An 8,938-nucleotide genomic window follows, 5' to 3' on the forward strand; every position below is an offset into this window, starting at 1 on the left:
ACAGCCTATTATGAAGCTTATTTTATGCTGAATTGCACTCGTGAACTATGTAATTTTTTTTGTTGTTTTAGAATTTTCATGCATAAGAAAATGTCCTGAACTTATATAATTTTGCAAAACGCATTAGGTCCCAGAATACCCGAAACACACACTTGGGAAACATTTTAACACAAAAGTCATCCTTGTTTCATCTCCTGCAGTGAGCATACGATAATTGCTCTGTTTACACATCTGACTGAAAACATGACCCCACTGGAACCTTTCAAGAATGCATTTTGTGTTAACTTCTGAAATAGTCCACACATTTCTTTCATAAGGATGAAAGAGCAAAATTCATGAAATCTGATATTGCTTTAGTAGGCCCCATTTCAAACATGAACAGCATGATCTCCAGCATAATACAGAGTCATTGAAATGGATGTAACTTTGACACGCAAACAAAAGGTTTTTTTGAAATCATGAATATTTCTGCTCAGAGAATCTCTGGCAACTGTGAAATTTTATTGTCAAAGTCATCTGGTTGCCTGGTAAACTTACAGGTACAAAACTGACAGAAGTATCAATTGATCAATTCAGGGCTCAGTTGAGTATTGCAACTTACAGTAATGAAATCAATATTGATATGGTAAATGTTTAAGTTTTACACTGTATTACACATCACATGTATATAGTGTGAACACCATATATGATATTACATATCACATAAATATTCTTCATCATTGCTTCAAATGTATTTTAGGTATTCTGAAAGGTCAGTAGCAAAACATAATGCTGTTCTATTGTACTTTCTATTAAAATGTTAGATTTTGTCTTAATTTAGATTTTTTGAGTGTGTGTCATAAATTGATTTACAAACTCAGCAGAGTTGTATGTGAAATAATGCAGTTTAGATCGAGGGATGGCTGGTAGTGTAGTAATTAGTGCTACTACCTTTGGATCCAAAGGGTCCACGTTCACTCCCCACCTCTGGCTCTACTAATCTTGAGCAATGTACTTACACTAAATTACTCCACTAAAATTACCCTGTTGTATAGATGGGTAAATAATTGCAAGTTGCTTTGGAGAATAGCATTGGCTAAATTAAAAAATGTAATATAAGCCTCCAGAGTAATATGATGATCTCCCACCTGAGAAATCACATCACACACTTATAATTTCCAGTTTGGAGGAAACAACAAAAAGGTCCAGCCACCTGCAGTAATGTGCATGTCAGAAAGGTTAGTGTTTTATCTTTGGACTCTTCTTGGACACACATTAATCCCTATCTGGCCAGTGCCAGATATGCTGGTACATAGGGCCTGGTCACAGCTGCTAATAGATAGCTTTTTCAGTCATAAAATAATTTCCTCAGTGATACTAATATATTTTCTGACGCCTTTGTCTGAGGGTCTTGTATTGCAAGGTGAGAAGTGCATCCACTATGCTATCTAAATGAACAAACAAGCAAAACTTTGTTGATCCCAGAAGGAAATTCTGTTTGGCTGCAGCAGCATACAATGTACAACATATGTACACACAAATATACAAGCACACACTGAAGACCCTGGGATAAAAAAGTACATAAGTTACATAAATGAGTGCTTCTCATATATAATATTTTATGTTAGCAAAAGGATTTTGGATTGTTTTTATTTAGAGGTTTGCAAGTAGTCGTGGCCGAGTGGTTAAGGCGATGGACTAGAAATCCATTGGGGTTTCCCCGCGCAGGTTCGAGTCCTGCCGACTACGCTTGGTAGTATTGGTGCACTGTTCCTGGATGTACTGCGGCAAAATCAATCTTGTGCTTCCTTTCATCCATTTATTTACCTATGAACCCCGGTGCAGCAAGTGGTAGGTAACGAACTAGGTTTGCTTGAGACTTTCATGTCTGCAGCTATGTCTCCTTTTCTTAATGCAATTCATAAAATGTACTTTTGCTGAGATGTACGTTACAACTTACATTGTTAAGATACTTGCATACACTCACCCATTTATACAGCTGGATAATTGTTACCAGAGCAATGTTAGTTGCATAAGTAAGTATCTTGCTCAAGGGTACAACAGGTGGAGGCAGGAATCAAACCTTCAACCTTCAGGTCTAAAGGCACCAACTCCAACCACTCTGCTCTCAGCTAACTATTATCAAGTGCTAAAATGTTATACTAATTATCGTTGAGTAATTAGTATTTATTTATTAGTGACTGTCAGCTATTTAACAAAAATATCATATATGCTCTTTATCAGCACCAGCTCTGCAGTTAATGCACGTGCACATGTTATATTTGATATTTTGTTGTAAGAGGAGGTCAGATAATACTCTTAAGGTAAGTTAACTTACTGGGAGATGTTTCAAGTGCTGTAATAACTTTTTTGTGCGCAAAATAATTGACAGCAAAACTAATCCCGTGCACCAATGATCAAGTTACTTCGCAGGGATCATGTTTGGACCGGGAAAGTAGGAGAGTCTGATGGATACTGTTAATTCTGGGTACTTGAAATTGCCTGTCCTTTCGGCAAAACGTGATGATGGAGGCTAACCCAGTCCTGGAGTTTGTCTTTGCCTTTGTTTTTCTGTGCTCTGACAAATGCCTTAGAGCAGCAGTCTGGATTCCTTGAATCTTTTTTCTCCCCCGTCCACAGAAAGGAGCATTACCCCCAGAAAAAGCTACTGTAATACTCAGTGGGGTTATCTGACAGCCTTCCCCATGAGAGGCTGGACTCCGCAGCCCAACTGTCTTCAGTCCAGCTGATAACACTTAGCCCCGCCGTAAAGAATCGGCCTCTTTAAGTGATCCATTAACATCCTATCCCCGGGAGCTGGCCTGGGCTGCTGAGACAAACCAGGAAGCCTTGAAGGAAAACAGGATGGCAGACAAGCTCCGAGATCAAAGACCCCCTTGGATCCCCCCTCAGCCAGACGTCCCGCTCCTCCCCCTGTTTTCAATTAGCCCCTCAGAAGACTATGAGTTGTAACCTTATCAATTAGTCAGCAATTCCTGCATTTTATTTTTATGGCTCTTAACTTACTGCAGAGATTTATGGGCTGAGAAGGAGTTGTCGGTCGTCTCTTGTATGAAATAGAGGGTTTTCATGTAGCTCTTAATTCATTGCAGTCTGCTCTGCGTGACTTTGCCTTCCGTTGCTGTAGTTTAGGTAGATCTTCACCGTTTCTGGTAAGGAGAAGGTTGCCATCAGTACATCTGCTGGGCTACGGCTGTGTTTGCGCTGCACTTTTCCCTGCTCCCCAGCCTTCGGGATCCTCTCCCTTGCTATGCTGACAGCTCATGCGCTCATATGTTACGCTTAAGCGTCGAATCTAAGCGAAAAGCGCGACAGCGGCTGCTCCGCAGCCTCTCTATGACTTCGCATGAAGGGCCACCATCCTCAGAGCCTTAATAGCAGCAGTGGCACTTTTAGTCACTAGGGAGCGATACTGCGCACTGTGGTCATTGGGAGTTTGAGACCTTTGGTCCTCTGTCTGCTGCGTTGGTGAGACTGTCGGCAGGCAAAGGGTTAAAGTCAGAACCGTGTACGATGCCAGGCACTGCTGGTCCACTAGTGAAGGCAATGAGCGCTTCTATAAAACACAGTAATACGCAGCTTGTTCTGGCAGGTGAGGAGTGTCTCACGCAGGCGGTCTCATAAGCTACGATGCTGCCGGTTTCAGCCTCCTTTGGGTTGCTTGCCTTGAGCGGTTGAGGCGAATAGAGCGCTACTGTACCCCAGCAAGACTAACGGTGCGTTTTCAACAAACTCCTCGCCTTTCTGGCATTTTTCTGAATTTGATCATAGAAAGTGTGTCAGTTACTGGCTTTATAGCGTAAAAGGTTAAGACGTTTAAAGAGTTGCCGTGTTGGTAAGCCACTTGAAAGGCCGCATTTGTAAACAAACAAAGGAGCCGCATTTCTTTCAGTAACTTGCAGGGAAGTATGATTAGCATCAGGGGGTCCCGATTGGGCCTTGTTTGCATTTATGGCGCTGGCTCCTTGACAGCATCCAGTGGAAAGGCTGTATGGGAGGGTCAAAGGGCGCTACAGCTGGCAGGCAGGGCCACAGCGGGGCTCCGGACCTGCTCATTCAAAGGCCCCGAGAAATAATTTAGATGTGAAGTCTTGGAGGGCACTGCTGATACCCCTCCCCGCAGCATGCATCATGGACCGCTGGCCATGTGTTTCCCCTGTCCCGCAGTCAACCCCCCAGCCCCGGTTACCATCTCCCCGGTGTAGATGCAGGCAGACGGACAGGGGGACAAGAACGGAGACCCGCTCTCCTTACAAGCAACCTAATGGGAGATTACACTGCCGATTTGCCCAGAAACTGGACAGATGTGCGTTCGTGCACTCCGCCAAGGACGTGCTCTTCTCCCAAATGGCTTTGCTGCAGGGCCTTGCTGCGTGGAATGATAATGACTCTGCATACTTGTTCTGGGGCTTGGACACTGATTCCGAGAGCTGTGTGTAGACATGTGTCTATAAATCACCCCAGGAGAGAGAGTGCAAAACAGGGTCTGTCGTTTGAGGTGCTGATAAAGGAGAAAATATGATCTGTTACATCTCTAAGATGTGATCAAAAGAAACTAATACTATAGTTAAACACATACATATGGACAAAAAGGCAGAAGACTTCAGAATAGATATTTTTTAATATGCTTTTGTTTCTTGTTTATGTTAGATTGGTTTTTTTTTGTAAAAGCGTGCTATTACGTGCATATCAAGTGTGTGCAATAGTGCGGAGAGGAAGAGTTGCATTACTTATCGGAGGTCGTGAGGACCTTTATAGAGCGATGTGGAAGAAATTGTTGATATGGCATCTGTCCTGGTTTTATTACCAGGAAAAAGGTGATGTGAAATTTTGAAAATGGTCCTGTTTCCCGCATTAAGTACTGAGAATTCAGAAGCAAAAATTTTAACAAGAAAATGGGAATAAGTGCCTGATACTATAAAGCTTTAATTGTGCTGGACTTCTGGGAACCACAAGTCCACTGTTAACAAAAGTTCAGCTCATCCGGGGCTTCCAGTAACGAAACTGCCCATATGTTGTGTTCATACACATAAACCGCAAAGCACTATCTGGATTCCAGCATAGAAGTGCAATGATATCCCATAATGACCAGCAGCTTCCATCTGAAATGCTGGAACTTAAGGACCGGTAATTGTGGGATGCATGTTCAATCCTGTCACCCTGAACCTTAAATTGCAGGTCACAGACAATCCTCAAACACATATGAGCGCATGCGCGTTTCCAGAAATTCAGCAAAGTACCTTCTTAGTACCATATCGTTTCTTATTATCAACTTTTTCTGCAAGAAATCGGTTGCTGAAGTATACGTTCACTTTTTTCAGGCACTGTACGATGTATTAATTATGTATAAATGCCCAAACTTGTATTTCAAGTTAGACGAAGTTTCAAGATAAGACGAAGCTTCTGAGAGTCATAATGCAAATTAGAACAACCCTATTAGGAATGGATTTGTTTTTTTTACAACAGCCGGAATTGCTTCACCCATCTCGCAGGCAGTACAATCCATTTATCAGAATGATGGCTGCTGCCAGATTCATTAAGCATGTGTCAGAGCTCTGAATGGAGCAATTATTTTACAGCACAGAAGAAAGAACAGTCGCTCTGCTGTTTGACAGCCAAGTGAAGAGTCAATCTCTGACTAGCCATTTACCATCCACATGCCAAGCAGCATGGTAATGTGACTAGAGTATGGCTCCAGTCTGACCTCAAGAGTGCCTGGATGCAGCCATGCCCAAACAATACACAACCAAATCCAAGCCGAGCTTATTTTTCTCCAAGCAACTCTCAAACAGCAGTTTTCTTACAAAAGCACATATGGTCATCTATCTCATTAAGTATGCATAGTGGAAGTTTTTTTATAATTTGATTTAAAAGGTTAACCAGCACAGGATTTGACTTGCTTAACATTAATAGAATACAGAAATTAGGCATTAAACTCAAGGAAATGACTGACATAAGCATATGAAATAGCATTGTTAAAAACTGAAATGCATACAGCTTTAGTTTAAAAGCAATTGATATTTTATGTGACAGAATGACCAGGAGGTACCAGGCTGTATCTTCTCACAGCTCTTCATGTCAAAAGAAAAAATTACATCATTATCTTAAAATGCATTTTAAGAAGGCGGGGCACAGTGGTGCAGCGGGTTTGGCCGGGTCCTGCTTTCTGGTGGGTCTGGGGTTCGAGTCCTGCTTGGGGTGCCTTGCGGTGGACTGGCGTCCCGTCCTGGGTGTGTCCCCCAGCCACATGCCCCATGTTGCCAGGTTAGGCTCTGGTTCACCGTGACCCTGTTTGGGACAAGCAGTTTCAGACAGTGTGTGAGTGCATTTTAAGATGTTCAGATTTCCCTGCGTTGCCCAATGTGCAGTAAAATGATTAATCTTTTCTAGAAATATTTCCTTTTCCAGTAACTGCCGCTTAGTGCAGTTGCTGACATTTTGTTCCGATGAAAACAAAAATTAATTTTGACATTACTGGCTGGAGGATGACAGAGTGGGCACACTTTTCAAGTTATAATGCACGCAAAGTGTACTTTCATGCTTTTCCATTGCTCCAGTGGTATTGCAATCGATCGGTTTGCCTCTGTCCCGTAACTAACTGGGTAACAGACAAGACGGCTGAGCTGCCCGTTGATAGCCGTGCATTTGTATATTCTTGCTGAGCATCATGTGACATGGTCTGAATATAACTTCTGTGTAATACACTCATGAGATTGCAACTGCCAGGCAGTTTTTTTATAATTAAGATCTGTGGCTGTATACATGCGCAAGCACAACATTCCATTGACGTCTGTTTAGTAAGAGACAAATTAAAACTAAACTAACAAACACTCTCTTTATTTAGTCGCATCTGTGGCTGCGTAATTAATTTTACAGTCTCAAGAGTAAGGGGAGCAACACGATGCGACACGCTGCAACTAATCAAGTAGGTTTCGCACTCAGAAGACATCATTTGAAGAATCAGCGATCATATACAGTAATCACAGAGTCCTTTAAAGGTTTTGAAAAGGCTTATGGCAGCGCTTGGATATGAAGCTTAAACTGAGCTTACGTGGGAAGACTAGAACATTGGATGAAAATTATAAAATGCCTCCAAATCAAGTCCATTTCATTTCACTTTTTGATTCTTTCAGGTATTGTTTTGGATTTAATGTAACTTGTAACGCTCAAGGGGTGCTTCTTAGCTGAAGCTTAATCCTACAGAGACTTTTAATGTTATGATCCAAACCTATACTGATCTGGATGCCTGTGCTAAGGTCTCATCATTACATTGCATTAATGATTTTCTCAAAACTTACACTATATCCAACACACTTGGATATTTCCTGGTGGCATCCTGAATACTTGGTGTGCTAAATTACATACTGGTAAGAGCTGATCTGGAAAATTTACCTTGTTTTTCCTAATCAGGAGCTAACCTCCTTATTCCGATTGGTGAAGGGAACTGCCTACTTTGTGGATGACTGCCACGCAATTTCCAGAAGAAGGAAAGTTGGGGTATTTAGGGGGGAAACTTAACTGATGGCTTTGGATCATTTTCTGGTTGTAAGACGTGGTTCTTAACTTTCTCATTTAGTGACCAAAGTGGCATTCCTTCACAAACACATTATCGAAGGATCACGACGGCTCATCGTAAGAAATGCATCCCCCAATGACCATTTTGTTCTCGTGATGTAATGCGGTTTTGAAGACTATAGATTGTACACAGATTTTCTACTACCTAGCTAACTAATTTCTGGCTAGGGAAGTTACATTTACCTGATGCTTTTCTCCAAAGCAACTTACAGTGCCACTTACAATTATGAACCCATTTATACAACTGGGTAATTTTACTGGAGCAATTAGAGTAAATACCTTGCTCAAGGGTACTGCAGCTTAAGGTAGGGTTTGAATATATTACCTTTGGGTCCAAAGGGAGCAGCTCTAACCACTACGCTAAAAGCTGTCCCTTGACGATATTATTTAGCTAGTTACATGGTAAAATCAGCAATGTTAGATCATATTTTAATATAACGAGAAAGACTTGGAAATTTGTTTTGCATAAAGGTAATCTTTATAATGCAACAGCGTTTTGATAAATATTTTCTACAGTGTTATTGTGCTCACGAAATTGTGTGTTAACTTAAAATTGCAAAATCAATTACAAATCAATATACTTGCTTTGGTATGGAGATTATATTTGGTGTTTGAACTAACATATCAAAAATAATTCATTTTATTTTAGGCTGAGCTCAGGAATGTTCAGTTTTTGTGTAGTGAGTATACAAGTGAGTGGTGACATACACCAAAAAAAAAAAGTAAAAAATGTCTCCATCAGGGCTTGAAGAACATTAGCTTCAAATAATAGTAATACAAATTCCTACAAATGTATTTACAGCTGAAACCATAAAATAGTTTTCTTTTGTCCCAGTAGACATAACTTTAAAACCTTAACTAAAATTTATTTTTAAAAAAATAGTTCCATATTGGGGGGTGTGGTGGCACAGTGGGTTGGACCACGGTCCTGCTCTCCGGTGGGCCTGGGGTTCGAGTCCCGCTTGGGGTGCCTTGTGATGGACTGGCGTCCTGCCCTGGGTGTGTCCCCTCCTTCTCCGGCCTTACGCCCTGTGTTGCCGGGTTAGGCTCCGGTTCCCCGCGACCCCGTATGGGACAAGCGGTTCTGAAAATGTGTGTGTGTGTGTGTGTGTGGTTCCATATTTTAAGTCAGATTATTTTGTAGGTTACTGTAATGTATCTGAATTAACAATGCCAAGTAAGGTAACATTTTAAATACATAATTATATGATTTAAATTATTTAAGTTAAAATAAAAAAAGATAAAGCAGAGTTTATTTTAATATTTTCACTTAAAAATACATAGGCCTAACAATGACCACAGGAAAAAAGGTCTCAAATATTGAAATAACTAAATAATGAGTAGAAAGGCAGCTACACTGCTG

The 8,938-nt window shown here is 41.1% G+C and overlaps 1 non-coding gene across 1 annotated transcript; it reads left to right on the top strand.

Annotated features, from left to right (window-relative positions):
* The first annotated feature begins 1,646 nt into the window (after nucleotides 1-1,646).
* Nucleotides 1,647-1,728, top strand: trnas-aga (transfer RNA serine (anticodon AGA)). The gene has a single exon. It is a non-coding gene; the product is annotated as a tRNA-Ser (tRNA).
* Nucleotides 1,729-8,938: the final 7,210 nt, after the last annotated feature.

The sequence above is a fragment of the Scleropages formosus genome, chromosome 8, assembly GCF_900964775.1.
Source record: "Scleropages formosus chromosome 8, fSclFor1.1, whole genome shotgun sequence".
Classification (NCBI taxonomy): domain Eukaryota; kingdom Metazoa; phylum Chordata; class Actinopteri; order Osteoglossiformes; family Osteoglossidae; genus Scleropages; species Scleropages formosus.